Source organism: Mus musculus, chromosome 11 (genome assembly GCF_000001635.26).
Source record: "Mus musculus strain C57BL/6J chromosome 11, GRCm38.p6 C57BL/6J".
In the NCBI taxonomy this organism is placed as follows: Eukaryota; Metazoa; Chordata; class Mammalia; order Rodentia; family Muridae; genus Mus; species Mus musculus.
In genome coordinates, this window is record NC_000077.6 from 52,655,684 (window position 1) to 52,671,260 (window position 15,577).

A 15,577-nucleotide genomic window follows, 5' to 3' on the forward strand; every position below is an offset into this window, starting at 1 on the left:
CAAACCAAATATAGATGTTAAAAGTATAAAGCCTTCAGGGACAATCTAATGTGAGACTGTCATTGTGACTTTAGGATAGGCAAAGATTCTTCATCTGGGAATCTAGAACATCAAAACCATAAATTAAGGACAGGCAAAAACCTCCAGTAAATTGGAGAGATGAATCAGTGCTGGAGAATGTGTGCTACTCTTCCAGAGGTCAGAGTTCTGGTCCCAGCAGCCATGCTGAGTGGCTCACAGGGGCCTGTGACTCTTGCTTCAGACATCCTCTTTTGGCTTCCTTGGGCCCCCTCACTCACACGTACACCTTGACATGCACACAATTAAAGATAAGCCTCAAAACCATCAATATAGTCAACTTCCCTGAAATTAAAAGCATCTGTTCTTTTTAAGGCACCATGGAGGAAATGAACAAATGACAGATTGAGAGAAAATATTTTCAGTGCATTTTTCTGACAAAGATTTTTCTTGTACCCATAATGTGTGTTAAAAAAAAAAAAACCCATGACTCAGGCATACAAATAAATACACAATCAGCAAACTGGGCAGAAGGTTTGAACAGATACTTCACATATTTGAATGGAATATGAATGGACAATGAACATCCAAGAAAACACATAACCTTATTAGTCATCAGGAAATACCACAAAGACCACAGGGAATCAGGCTTCTCATTTACTAGAGCAGCTACAGTTTAAGAAATGCCCACTGTGGAGAGAGTACGGAGTAACAGAAGGGTCATTCCTTCATGGTGGGCATGGACTACAGTGAATATACTGTGATCCAGTTTGGAAACTTTTTATAAAACACTTCAAATAAGATACGCTCGTTTTTCTTTCCTGCTTACTTACCCACATGAAATGCAAACATTGTACATTCTCCAGGCCATACTGTCCCCACCTTCAGGAGTTCTGCTGTGTCTGCTTCCAAAAGATCCCCCTAGTCCGTCCTGTTGGCTGTTGACCTTCCCTTACAGAAGGAAAGGATGGAGAGGGCTGCAGATTACCCACGCCTGAGAATCCAGCTTCCTGTCTCAACCTGGTACATGCAATTTTGTTTTAATTGCATCTGGCCTTGGGATGTTGGGGTCCTGGAGGGAAGCTAGAGGTATAGGCAGAGAAAGAATAGGAGAGGGGGGCCTCTGTCTATAAGGCTATTGTAAAGTCGGCACACCTGTTTGGGAAAGACTTTGCTGTGTGACCTTTGGAGTGGTGAAGACCCACGCTCCTGTGAGAAACCCATCACCTATACTATACTGTCTAACCAAATAAACCACCCCCTCAACTTCCCTCCCCATACCCTAAATAAACTCTACTCCAGACTATACCTGTCATATGGCTGGTACCTCAGGGGGAAGGGATGCCTCAGCATGGGCCTGCAGAGACACCCCCTTCCCCCTACACCATATTGTGTCTCAACCAAATATACCCCTGGTTTCTTTTTCTTTTTATAAAACACAACAGGTATGTATGTCCATACAATGGAATATGGTGGCACACACCTTTAATCCAAGGACTTGGGAGGCAGAGGCAGAGGCAGGGGGCAGGGGGCAGGGGGCAGGAGGAGGCAGGAGGAGGCAGAAGGAGGCAGGAGGAGGCAGGAGGAGGCAGGAAGAGGCAGGAGGAGGCAGGAGGCAGGAGGCAGGAGGCAGGAGGCAGGAGGCAGGAGGCAGGAGGCAGGAGGCAGGAGGCAGGAGGCAGGAGGCAGGAGGCAGGAGGCAGGAGGCAGGAGGCAGGAGGCAGGAGGCAGGAGAGGCAGAGAGATCTCCAAGTTTAAGGTCAGCCCGGTCTACATAGTGAGTTCCAGGCTAACTATAGCTACACAGTAAGAACCTGTCCCAAAAAATAAAAGATAAAACCAAAACCACCCAAACAAACACCAGACTAATTCTTGATGTACAGTGTGATGGATGACATTAAAGAGCTTGCTGATTTGAGAGCCAGAACCCAGATGCTGGGTAGCCCAGAGACTTAAGATCGAACCAAACATGAATAAAATGAGTCCTAATGATATCCTGCTATACTCTTAGATGGGTGCCTAGCCCAATTGTTATTAGAGAGGATTCATCCAGCAACTGATGGAAACAGATATAGTGACCCACAACTAAACATTAGGCAGAACTCAGGGAATCCTATGGAAGAGGAAGAGGAAAGACTGTAGGAGCCAGAGAGGTCAAGGACACACACACACAAAAAACCCAAAACAAAACAAGAAACAAAAACAAAAAAACCTACAGAAACAACTAACCTGGGTTCATAGGGCCTCAAAGGCTGAACCATCAACCAGGGAGCCTACATGGGTGGGTCTAACCTAGACGCTTTGTATAAATGTTACAGTTGTATAGCTTGGTTGTCCTGTGGGACTCCTAACAGTGGGAGTAAGAGCTGTCTCTAGCTCTGTTGCCTGCTTTTTGGACCCTTTCCTCTTCTGGGGTTGCCTCATACAGTCTCAATATGAGGGGAAGTGCCTAGTCTTACTGCAACTTGATATTCCGTATTTGACTGATATCCATGGGAGGCCTGCCATTTTCTGAAAGGAAATTGAGGAGAAGTGGACAGGAGCAGAGGGGAGACTGGCGGGGGGCGGGGGAGGGGGAGTACTGGGAGGTGAGGGAGGAGCAGATGTAAAATAAAAAGCATGAGCCAGGCATAATAATAATAATATTGATGATATGGTTCTACCTACTTGCAATTTTAGGCAAAGACAAATCTGATGTTGGGCCATAGAAAGCAGATGGGCGTTGACCTTGAGTGAGATGAGGCACTAAGGACATTTCCGCTGCAGTTAAACCTTTTTATACTCTGACTGTATTTGGTAGTTACATGTAAGTGTACAAATTTGTCAAAACTCATTAAATTATTTGCTGGAATAGGCATGGTATGCAAGCTTAATCTAAGTCAAAATTTTAATCCAAATCAAAGCTTGATCTCAAAACTGAAAAAGTACAAAGCCCATTGACAACATGTTTGTTCTGTCCTAGTGAAATAATAGAGCCATTCTGAAGGAGAACCCCATAGTTCCCTGCAGGCTTTCTTTAGACTTCTGTAGTCAGGACTCTCTCAGGAGTTGTAAGGGCCTTTCTGTGGTGGTTCAGATGCCCCGCCATGTGTTTATCCATTCACCCAGCGCTGTATGTTTGGACTGTTCCTACTCTCTATTTTGGGTAGTTGTCTGTGATAATGAACTCCCAGAGCTTGCTCGGTAGATGGGAGCCACAGGAAGCTGTTTGTAAGAGAGAAGTGAATGGGTCCCTCTTGTTCAGGATACACCCTAGCTAGGGGTTTTCAGAAACCAGGAGTTGTCAAAAGTCCAACTGGCCAGTGGCTGAGGGATAGATGCTTAGATGGATGGGACATCCACCTAAGAATGCTTGGAGGATGCTGTCTACCTAAAAAGTGCCCAGATCTTCTAAAACAAAACAAAACAAAGTTAGATTTTATGATTTTTATAAATAAGTGAATACTCAGGGTTGGTTTCCACTTGAGTACAAACCTCAGATTTTTGGTTCCCAGTGCCAAGGGCAGTATCTGGCCCACAATGGGCTCTCGTGTAACACCTTTTCAATAATGGTATGGATTTGTAGAGTCAGGGTATAAGGAATGCATGTGCCTTAGCCAGTGTATCAGTCAGTATAGAATAGACTTTGCTGTAGTGACAAACATTCCTTCCAGTTTTGTGTAATTCCATGGCCGAAGTGTATCTTTCACACAGAATTGGTTCCATGGCTTGGGGCTGGTGCGTATGGTGGCTACAATTATCGTTCCACACATTCCCCAAAAACGGCAGCTGGTAGGTGAGATTTGGTTAACAGGCAACACCATTTCTGCTGCATGGATTAGGTTCTACTACAGCTTGACTCCCAGGTCGGCACATGGCCTGAGGACTTGAGAAGAATGTGTCTTGCATGAAATGAACCTGTCTTCCTGATGGGCCACATGGAGGTGATGCTTATTTTTTAATATACTTTTAATTATACGAAGCCCTCCTTCTGGGATGCCTCCCATTTCCTTGTTGGGTGAACATAAATTCATCCACATTCTTAGATATGTAGTTAAGAGTTACTTCCTTCAGTGATCCATCTATGGTCCTTGGCCTATGCAGTTAGATACCATCTTAGTCCATCTGTCTTTACTCTAGCAAAACACCCAAGACCAGGATCTTATAAAGCATAGAAAGTTGCCAGATCAATAATAATATGCAGGTATCATGGGATGGGGATGGGTGGGAGCCAGATTAGCATAAGAGGTTAAGGTAGATCATTTAACTGCTTGGCTATTGAGGTGCAGTTTTAAATAAACAATTAAAAACGAGCAAACAAACAAAACCCCCTAAAGAATGGAAGCGTATTTGACTCATGCATCTAGAAGCTGGAAAGTCCAGAAGCATGGTGGGCCTCTGGTGGGAGTCTCCTTGTTGCACGGTGACATGGCAGAGGGCAGTGAATGCTGGCTCTACTCTCTCCTCTTATTTAGCCATCAGTGATGCCACAGAGCCCCATCCTCATGACCTCAGCTAATCTCCCTTGCCTCCCCAGAGACCCATCTCCAAGTACCATTAAGAGAGGAATGTGGGATGAAGTTTTTAAGACATGAACTTCTGAATTCTACATTCAAAGTGCGGCAGATACTTATTAGCTACTTCCCTCATTGCTGTGACCAAGTACACGTCAAGAGGTAGCTTAAGGAAGCAAAGGTCTATTTTGGATCAGTTTGTAGACTCCCCCTGTCCTTCATCATGGGAGAACCTAGGCAGCAGGAGCGTGAGGTAGGAGGTTGTGGTGTTGGCCACTAGGAAGCAGAGAGGGATGAAGAGCAGATACCAAGGTCACTTTCTCCCTCTTTTTGTTTTTGTTTTTATTTTTTGTTTAGTCTCGATGCCAGCCTATGGGATGGTGCCACCTACACTGAGTGGATCTTCCTTCCTCATTTAAATGTCTACGAAAGAACCCTCATAGACCCAGAGGTGCCTCCCTTGTGACTCCAAATGCAACTAAGGTGACAATCAATATTAAGCATTGTAGGATGCTTGTGTATATCCACACCGTTTCTAATATTGCTACATAGCTGCCTTAGAATCCTTTCTCCAGCCCAGAAATTAAGAGTCAGCCCCATGCTTTATTCTGCTTTAAGTGATCCATCTGTGGTTCATTGCCTTTGCTAACTGTATATACGGTTAGAGCTGTCTTCATCCATTTACTCTTTCCCTAACAAATACCCAAGACCAGGCATATTATAAAGAGAAGACTCCTCCGCTGAACAGAGGACTGGGAACATAGTGAGGGCTCAATCTATTGTATTTTCCAAGAACATCAGCTGAACAAACCAGAGACTGGAAGCAAGCAGCTGGAGTGGTGGAGTTAGGAACGCAAACCTGCCCAGCTCAGCAGACAGGTAAAAGCTCCACCAGGACTTTCCTTTTTTATTATTTCAGAATGTCATGTGGTTGGGGCCTATGTCCTCTCACCTTCCATGATGTTAACCGAGGTAGATATTTCTTTACTGGTCTCACAGCTACCAGTTCTCACCGTACCAAAGCGAACCATGTAGCAGTCTCCTGGGCAGTGAGGTCAAGTTCTCTGCACCATGGAGGAGCTCCGGCCCCAGACTCCCCTGAGTACCTGCCGAAGAGAGAAGAGAGATTCGTCTACCCTGAGCCTCCCGAGTCCGTGCAGGGGCATAATGAAGGGAGACAGGATTCATGCGCTCTGGAGCTGTTCCTCTCTGTCTGTGCCAAAGTTCTTGGGTGTATGTGTGGTGCGAGCCTGCCGCTCTCATTTGCAGCCATTGTTCTCTCTAAATGAGAAAATGCAAATGAGGCACTCAGGGTATTGCGCCATAACTCGCTGCATAAAATTCTTGACATCAACACGAAGCTACTTAGCATAATTTCCCTGTTAATAAACTGCCAATTTAGTCATTTAGGTTTCGGCTTCAAAAAGAAGCAACAGTGTCAGGCTGTAGATTTTTTTCCCCTCCCCAAACATGCCTGAGTTTATTATTTTGATGTTTATGTTAAAACATAGGAAATTGGAGTTTACGCAATTATTTGGGAATCTTCTACCCTAATTTGTTTGCTTTCATAGTTCTGAAAATCTTTGCTCATTTGAAAGGCAAAATGTAGGTGTGTTTTTTTTTTTTTCCCCAAAGCACTTTATTCTGTTTGGGATAAAATTTCCATATTTAAAATGACTGAGAACCATTTTGAGGGTTTGACTGAATAGAGTCTAGGCTTAAGGAGCTGAGATAGGGCCATTCCTGCTGTGAATCCATGCAGAGACCTGTAAGGAGATGGGTCAATTCAAGCCCTTGAGGGGCATGGAGCTACAGGTTGGCATAGGGCTCTTGTCTCTGCCATGTCTTACAGCCCCTAAGCTATCCATCCACGTCTGTCTACCCTGCAATGGTTATCTACGGTCTGCTTACCACGCACCAGTCATTGAGAGCATGCCAGGGCAGCACATGCCCAAACAGGGAGCAGATGCCACGAAGGGTATCAGTATCACGCAGCCACACGGAGCAGGAGCGGCACATGGAAGGGAAACTGAGGACCTGACTGGATTCCTGCCTTCAAAAACCTCACAGCAGAGGTTGAGAGGTTTGGCAGAAGTTTTTATGGAGCGCAGCTCACTTGCCACGTTTTTCTGCGTTGTTAAGCTGCCGGGAGGTGTAGACTCAGCCTAATTAGGAACGACATGCAGTGGGCTTTTAGCAGCTGTCCTGGGCCAGACACTGTTCAGCCACCCGCTAATATAAAGCTCTCTCAGTTTGGCGTGAGGTGACTGACTGGGCTTCTGAGCCAGCCTGCCAGAATCTGGGCTATGCTGCTTGCCATACCTGCGCTCACCCATTGATAAAGTGGACCATGCTTTTACTGGTCTTTGCATCTAGGCTGGTGCTGGGTCCACACTGTGTCTAATCTAGATGGGAGGTTTTGTGGTGCTGCCTCTGCCCATGTCATCACTATGAGTCCCCAGCCTGGAGTCTTGCTGGGTCTCTGGAGCTGTATGCAGTGACTTACTTCTTCTGTGGGCACATGGGCAAAAGCCTAGGAGAAGCCAATGTCCCTGTCCACCACCTTGTTACTGTGTCTCTGGTATTCTACCTGGTAAGGCATCCGGTGCCTGATGGGGCTGGACTGTGGGAGTTCCCATGCCTCATTACCACCATCAAACACCCAACCAGAAGCAGCATAAGGGAAGAAGACCTTGTTTTGGCTCGCAGTTTGAGAGAATCCAGTCCACCATGGAGGGGAAGGCATGGCAACTGGTGGCTCCGAGGTGGCAGGAGTGTGCAGCTGGGCCACTTAATTTCATATCTGGGTAGAAAAGGAGAATGTGGACAGGAAGTGGGGCCCAAACCTTGTGACCCTCTTCCTGTAGCAAGGCTTCAGCTCTTAAGAGTTCTTCTGAAACAGCGCCATTAGTCAGGGACCAAGAGTTCAAAATGCAGGAGCCTGGGAAGGAGAAAAGGGATTTCAAACCAACAAAAAGCCAACAGGTCTTGGCCATAGCTCTAGCTCTGTCCCTGACTTCAGTTTGGGGGAGAGAGAGAGAGAGAACACATGTTTCCTAGCTTGTATGTTTCTTCTCTGAAGTCTTCAGATCTCATTCAGGCAGAGACCTAAGATACACTGTTCTCTGTCACTGCACTGTTCTCTGTCACTGAACTGTTCCCTGTCACTGCACTGTTCTCTGTCACTGCACTATTCCCTGTCACTGCACTGTTCCCTGTCACTGCACTGTTCCCTGTCACTGCACACTGTTCCCTGTCACTGCCCACTAGGACCCAGCTGTTTGGTTCATGCAGCCAGATGAAAGCTTGCTGGTTGGAGGGTATATTGGCCCAAACAGGGCTGTTATGGAAATAGAGGACTTTCCTTGTGGGGGAGGGTAAGGCTGCCTGATAGCCACCCAAAATGTGTGGTTCCTTGGCTCATTGTATGAATCCTTTCTTCTTGGGGATCCTGTATGTCTGTGGGATTTTGTGCCCCTTTGACTTTTATCTGTATCCCCATTATGGATGGCTGTCTATGGCACAAAGTTGCATCAATGAGTTCTGGACCTGTCCAGAGGTCAGTAAGACCAGAATAGTTTCCCACCCACAAACTATTACATTTGTTATAATAATTAGTGGGGTTGTAATTATCACATAAATTTTAAAATAAAACTGAAATGAGCATCTGTTCACAAATTTTTAGTTTTAATTTTTGAAAGATAAAACACAATGAATGGTTCTTTTGACTTTTGACTTTGAGATGATTCACCGAAGCCTCTAGATTTAGTGTCTCTTGTCCTTGATCTCTTTGTAGATCCCTGTCTCTCTCTCTCTCTCTTTCTCCCATCCTTTCTTTCTGCTCTCTTTCCCTTTCTTTTCACAGTCCCTCTGCCTCTCTTCCTCACTATCTCCTTCTTTTCTTCCTAGCCTTTCTTCTCCTTCTCTACCTCCTACTTTTCCTCCCTCCCTCCCTTCCTTCTCTCCTTCTTCTTTTTGAAACAAGACCTCACACATTCCAAGCATGCTCTGAACTTGTTCTTCAGCTGACAGCATGACCTTCAATTTGGATCCCCCTGCCTCCTGAGTGCTGGTACCACAGATCTTTGCCACCACTCCTGGTCTTTGTACAGGGCTGGGTGTCTGACCCAGGGCTTTGTGCAAGCCAGGCAAGAACTCTGTCAACCAAGGTGCATCCACAGCCCTGTAGATTTTTTTGTTCAGATATTTAATCATTTGTTAGATTTTGTTAGATTCTTGTTTAGATATTTAAGTATTTGTTAGATTTTGACATCAGAAGCAGGACTTGATCTAGACTTCCTGTGAGTATTGATGAGAGGGTCTTACACAGTGGCTCTCTCTGATGTGTGAACAAAGAAAGGAGAACATGGGACAAGTGACTGTAAGAGTCACATGCCACTCATGACCATTCAGGAATGGAGCCTGGTGGTTGGCCATCCCACACTTGATCTTCTAGGCACTGTACAACCTCAGGGGAGTACCCTTCAAAGTGGCTTCTTTGGCAAATTGAGGCCTCTATGCCAGCTGGGCTTTGTGGTAAATTCTACCTGGAAGGTGGCCAGAGGAGCCTAATGACTTTTGGGCTCAACTGTGTTTGTGACCAAGCTGGATAATTCCCCTAAGAATGGCTATGACAAGTCTTACCTTGGAGCCAGGAGCTGGTCTCAAGGGCTATACGCATTTGATGCCCAATCTCAAAGACGCTGACACTCACGTGTCCTTTAATAGCTTGTTAGGTCAAGTGACTGCCAAGAGTGGGGCCAGGATTTGAACCCAGTGTCCCGCCTCTGGAATGATGCTCCTATCTAGGCCCTTAGCCTTTCTATCTGGGAGCACCACCTCCTTCAACAGGAGCACCAAAGACACAGGCTGCAGCAGACAACCTCATCAGGCCCGTTTATGAAGCAACACAGCGCTGTATCAATACCAGGAGAATGCCATTGATTTTAGTGGCATTTAGATCACAAGAGCCTGTCTGAAGCTGCGCCCCGAGATTTATGCTCCCCACATCCATTAGAGCTAATGGGAAATGCCTGCATAAATCATGAGCTGTGATGGGGAGTTACAGCTCCGAGTCGCCCTTGGTGTATTTTAACTGCCTGCGCTGAAGTGAAGTACGCATCCTTTCTGACTAGCATGCACCCCCTTGCTAGTTTCCTAGCAGAAGCTTGGACCTGGGAAAAAAAGTCCAAAGCCCTGGGCTCTGGGTATTGTGTAGCTGTGTGTGCTCAGGTAAATTATGCAACCTCTCTGAGCTATACTCATACATCCCATCTGGACAATGAAACCCACATCTCAGGCTGCTGTTGCCAGGAGAATTAAGGCCCAACATTCCTTTCCTTACACCATTTCTCTCTCCTTGAGGGACGTGGGTGGGCATGGGGGATGGTTGGGAAGCTTCCAACATGATGCCCTAGTTAGGGTTTCTATTGCTGTGGTGAAACACCATGACCAAGAGCAAGCTTGAGAGGAAAGGGTTTATTAGGCTTATGCTTCCATATCACAGTTCATCATCAAAGAAAGTCAGGACAGGAGGCCAAGCAGGGCAGGAACCCGGAGGCAGGAGCTGATGCAGAGGCCACGGAGGAGTGCTGCTTACTGGGCTGCCTCTCATAGCTTGTTCAGCCGGCTTTCTTATAGAATCCAGGACTCCCAGCCTAGGGATGGGCACACCCACAGTGGTCTGAGCCCTCCCCCCATCAACCACTAATTAAGAAAATGCCTTACAGCTGGATCTTATGGAGGCATTTTCTCAGTTGAGGTTTTGGTTTCGTCCTTTCCAGATAAGTTTAGCTTGTGTCAGGTTGATATAAGACTAGCCAACAAACGTGAGTTGAAACTAAAGGTTTGTATGATATAGAAGTTTTGTTGGTGGGGACAGTGTGTGTGTGTGTGTGTGTGTGTGTGTGTGTGTGTGTGTGTGATATCTTGTGTATAGAGATCAGAGGGCAATATTGGATTTTGATCCTGTTGTTCCATCTGGTTGAGATGGGGCCTCTTACTCATGACTAGTCCAGGCTAACTAATTGCTTGGGAACTCTCCTGTCTCTGACTCTCATCTTGGCTCATATGAGTCCTACAGAACACTATTTCTACTGTGTCTGGTTTTATTTGGTCTCTGGGGATTTTACTCAGGTCCTCTTGATTGTGTGGCAAGTGCTTTACCCACTGAGCCATCTCCCCAGACCATCATTTTCTTCTCTTTAATCTCTCAGTGTTGTGTTCTGTGCCAGCCTCCAGTAGAACCTAGCTGTGTAAAACCATACTCATTCCCCTTTCCCTGAATGCATGAGAGTGTATGGTAACCCCTCCCCGAGAGCTGATTCCTAGTCGGTTCAGACTGTCTTCCCTCAGGACAGATGCTGCGGACGAGCTGATGAGCCAGGCTGCTGTGTTCACTACCCCTGGGACTCACATACAGGTCTGCTTAGCTTTCTTTCAGTCCCCTCTGGATTTCCTATTAGTGCTGAGTCAGGGTGTTCCCACTGTGTTTGTGTGAGGGCTGAATTTACACAACCACCACAGACCAAACGCCTGGCAGGAGGCATCTAAGGAGAAGAGAGGTTTATTTTGGCTCCTGGTTTGATGGAATGGATGACAGGAGATGGTTCTGTGATGTCAGGTAGTTTTGTGGTTCCACAGTAGCAGGAGAGTGTGGCTGGGACTCCTCAGATCTTTGTGAACAGAAAGCAGGGCCAGGCTGTAAACCTCAAGACTCATTTCCTCAAGGCCCCAGCATCTCCACCTGGGGACCAGGTGTTTGCACAGGAGCCTGTGTGTATGTGTGTGTTTGTGTGTGTGTGTGTGTGTGTGTGTGTAGGGGGTGTAGTTTACACTTATATCATAATAATGTCCGGTCAGAAAAATCTGGATGCTTTCAAGGTAAAACTCATCACAAGCATTGCCCTTCTTCCTCTGGAAGTGTAGCCTTCTAGAAATGTAGGCTTCTGGTTTTTTTTCTAGCAGTGACCCAAGAGAGGCTGTGGGTTTGGTACCTGAGGGTTTTGACTGAGAGAACTCCAGGGCTCCTGACCTGACAGACTAAGCCAGATTGAACATTTTAGAAGAGAGGTGGGCCCTGTGAGCATGGTTTGATGCAAAGGGCATTCCCAAAAGTATTTCAGTGCTGGACAAAGGGGAGGTGATGGTATCCTGTTGAGGTGAGACATTCTGCATTTGTTGAGACTTCCTGAGCCTGTCTGCTGTCTTCCAGGTCATAGATGTGAAAGCTGGCCTTCAGAAGACCACTCAATTTGCCATTTCCCCAAATCTGTATGATAGGCTATGCAGCCAGATGCCAACATCTGACAACGGATGCTCTCTTGTTGTCCAGGTTAGCCTTGAACTGGCTACAGAGCTGTGGATAACCTTGGACTCTCAGTCCTCCTGCCCCTATCTCCCAAGTGCTGGGATTGCAGATGTGTGTCACCTTACCTGATTGATGCCATATTGGGGCTGGAACCCGGGGCCTCACGTGTGCTAGGCACACACACTGTCAATTGGGTGTTATTTCTAGCCTTGACCATCCTTTTTAGAAAAGATTATTTATGTGTGTCTCTGAGCACATGAGTGGAGGTGCCTATGAAGGTGAGGCAGGTCCACTGGCTCCTTGGCAGCTAGCATTACAGCCAGTTGTCACCCGCCTCATGTGGGTGCTGGGAACTGAACCGGAAAAGCAGTATGTGCTCTTAACCACCAAGCCAACTCTCCAGGCCCACTGGCCATATTTTTTAAACCACCTCAGTGGGCGCCTCACACAGCCACATGGCTGAGTGATGCAAAAAGAAGAGTAGATGACGAAGGCGAAGGCTGCGTTCGTTCCCTGAGCACACCAAATCCAGGGAGGGGATTCATGTTCCGTGAGGCAGTGCACAAGTCCCTGAGATGGGGGCATCCATTCTTGGTCCAGGTCCAGGGTGAGAAGGTGTGAGAAGGTGTGCACACATGTGCGCGTGCACATTTGTGTATCTGTGTGTGTGTGTGTGTGTGTGTGTGTGTGTGTGTGAAGTTGATATAAAATGGAATAATCTGGGAAGAAGGAATCTCAACTGAGAAAAATGACACTATCAGATGGCTTGTAGATTAAGTCTGTGGGGGATATTTTCTTGATTAATGATTGATATGGGAGGGCCTGACCCACTGTAGGCTGTCTTACCATGGTCAGGTGGTCTTGGGTTGTATAAAAATACAAGTTAAGTGAGACGTGAGGAGCAAGCTGGTCAGTGGTATTCTGCCATGACTTCAGCCTCAGTTTGTGCCTTGAGATCCTGCCCTGACTTCTCTCAGTGGTGGACTGTGGTGTAGACTGTAAGTCAAATCAGTCCTATCCTCCCCAAGTTGCCTTTGGTCATGGTGTCTACTCAGCACTAGAAAGCCAACAAGAACAGGACCCATCATGGTTTTCATGCCACCTGGGATACTTGAATGACACAGGTAGTAGATATGAACAGTTGGGAGAAACCAGGGTGGCTTTGGGGAAGTGGGGTATTTACCATTGGTCTTAGCCAGTGTGCTGTTACTATGAGAAAACATCCAAGAAAGATCAGCTTGAAACTGGACAGCTTTTAGCCCAGTTTCAAGAGGTTTCATTCAGTAGTTAGTTGGTCAACCCTGTTGCTTTTGGTATCATGATGAGGCAGATCGTCATGGCTGATAACATGTAGTGGCAGATCATCATGGTGGATAGTAGGCAGAGGCAGATAGCATGTGTTAGAGCAAAGCTCCTCACCACATGACGGCTGGGAAACAGAGAGACAGAAGGAGCCAACCTCTTTCCATAGGCTCACCTGCAAGGGGTTCGATCATTTCCCAACCATGCCGCAGGCTAGTAACTAAACGTTTACTCAGTATGAGCACTTCAGATCCAGCTAGGGAAGGCTGAGCCTAATGGAGGCAGGATATGGTTGTCTGGCTACAAGTCTCCAGGAAGGATGGTTTGGTCTCATGGAAACAAGTGTGATACTGAACTCTCAGTTCATTTCTGTGGCTGTGACAAGATCCTGACAAAAGCAACTTAAAGGAGGAGGGTTTATGTGGCTCACAGTTTGAAGGTGCACAGTCCTTTGTGCCAGGGAGAGGCAGCCTAAGGTAACATTGTATCCACAGTCAGGAAGCAGAAGGAGCTTGAGGCAGCCAGTCACATTGTATCCACAGTCAGGAAGTCTTAAGAGCTAATGGCTGTTGCTCATCTTGCCTTCCTCTTTTTATTCATGCCAGGATCCGTACCCATGGAATGGTACTATCTGAAGTTAAAGTAAGTCTTCTCTCCTCCATGTACCTAATCTAGAAAATCCCTCATGGACACATCCAGAGCTTTGATTCTAGATCCTATCAAATTGGTGATTAGTGTTGACCATCTCAATGAGCATATTGGAGCTCTCTTACCAAGGACTAAGCATCCCCGAGGGCTGATGTGGAAAGGCCACATCTCCTATGTGGTAGGCTGAATCTCTGGCCCTCACTTCCTAGCCCCACCATGACAGCAAGAAAGGGGATGTATAGGCTCTGTGGGAATTGCTCCCTAACCTCTGGTCTTTCTAGCTTCCTTCGCTGAGCATGCCCCAGGGAGAGCACTTTGGATACCTGCAAATTTACAGAGACATGTCAAAGTCCCTTCATCTCCAAGCCAATAAAAATAAAATTGATGGCCCTCATAAAAATGATTGCTCTGCTCTCAGATGGCTCCTTTAGAGCTGACTGGGTGGGGTGTATATTCTGTAGATCAGCCGGAACCTGATCGAAGTGGGGTTTCTGGCCCTTCAGGTGGCTACAGATGGAGATGCCACTTATTCAAGCATCTGGGTAGTGAATGTGTAGCAGGATGAAAGATGGCATGACCAGGCATCTAATGTATCAAGAATGTAGACATGTGAGCTTCAAGGCTGCTCGGAGGTGCTATGGAGAGGTCTGAGTGCAATGCCTAGAGGGCTGATGATGTTATCTGTGCACCGTGTGTGTGTGTGTGTGTGTGTGTGTGTGTGTGTGTGTGTGTGTGTGTGTGTGTGTGTGTGTGAAGGCTGGAGCTCAACCTTGTATGCCTCTCTCTTCCTCTCCTTTGTGTTTTGAGATAGGGCCTCTCAGTTTCTGCTCAGAGAGCACTGATTCCGTTATGCTGACTGGTCAGCAAGCCCCAGGAAGTCCCCCTGTCTCTGCTTCCCAGCATCAGGGTTAATACAGTGTGTTGCTGTATTGTTTTTTTTTTTTTTAACGTGGGGTCTGGGGTTCAAACTCAGGTCCCTGTGCTCTTGTGGCAAGCACTTCACTCGCTGTATTTTGTTAGGGCACACAAACATCTCTGAGAATGGTCTTTCTGGTACCACAATGGGGAAATATATTGACGCCTATGTTTCTGGATGAAGTGGAGCCAGGCGTTGTGGAGCTCATATCTCAAGCAGAAGTCAAACACAGAGTTTATGCATATGGAAGAGGGCGTAATAGCTGCTTTGATAAAGCTGCCAGCTGCTATCTCAAGACCAGCTAATCCCAGTGACTAGATGGGCTCTCTCATGGGTGAGGTGTTTGATGCAATCTTCATAGAAACTCACCATTTCCCCGTCTTCCCAGCAACTCCGAACGTGGTCAGAATCAGTTTGACACAGGTGCTCTGTCACCTGGACAGATGTCCTTCCTGCTCACTTGGAACAGCTATCCTCACTTTCAGTTTAGCCACGTGTCTAATATGTGGCGTCTAAAATGATTATAAGCTGAATCCCTTTTAACACTCTAGGCATCTGGTGATACATTGATATTGTGATAAGTAATGATGGGCAATATTTACTGAGCGTCTACTGTGGGTTAGAGATTGCCCGGGGAGGGGGTAGCATAGACTATGAACTTCAAGTCTCCTATTCTCATGGAATAGGTGTTCTAGAAACATCACCAGCTTCCCTTTCCCATAGAAACCAAGGTCAGTTCTTTCCTTTTGCCCTGTCTTTAGTGGATCCTTATCAGGGTGATACCCCACATCAGAGGAGTAATACCAAGTCCAGTGTGTAATAGACTATGTGGTACAAGAAGGTCCTAGAAGACACAAGAAGGTAGAAAGAATATTCCCTAGACCAAGGAGA

The 15,577-nt window shown here is 46.6% G+C and overlaps 1 long non-coding RNA gene across 5 annotated transcripts in view; it reads left to right on the plus strand.

Moving 5' to 3' along the window:
• Gm30366 overlaps window positions 1-8,170 on the plus strand; it is an 84,302-nt gene extending 76,132 nt beyond the window's left edge. For 2 of the 5 annotated variants that reach the window (XR_879838.2, XR_879840.1), the window contains 2 exons: window positions 4,869-5,390; window positions 5,511-8,170. This is a non-coding gene — a long non-coding RNA (predicted gene, 30366). Of the gene's footprint in view, window positions 1-884; window positions 1,042-2,697; window positions 2,825-4,868; window positions 5,391-5,510 lie in introns of all 5 variants that reach the window. The other 3 variants (XR_388636.3, XR_003949547.1, XR_879839.1) reach the window with 3 other exon arrangements.
• The last annotated feature ends 7,407 nt before the right edge of the window (window positions 8,171-15,577 follow it).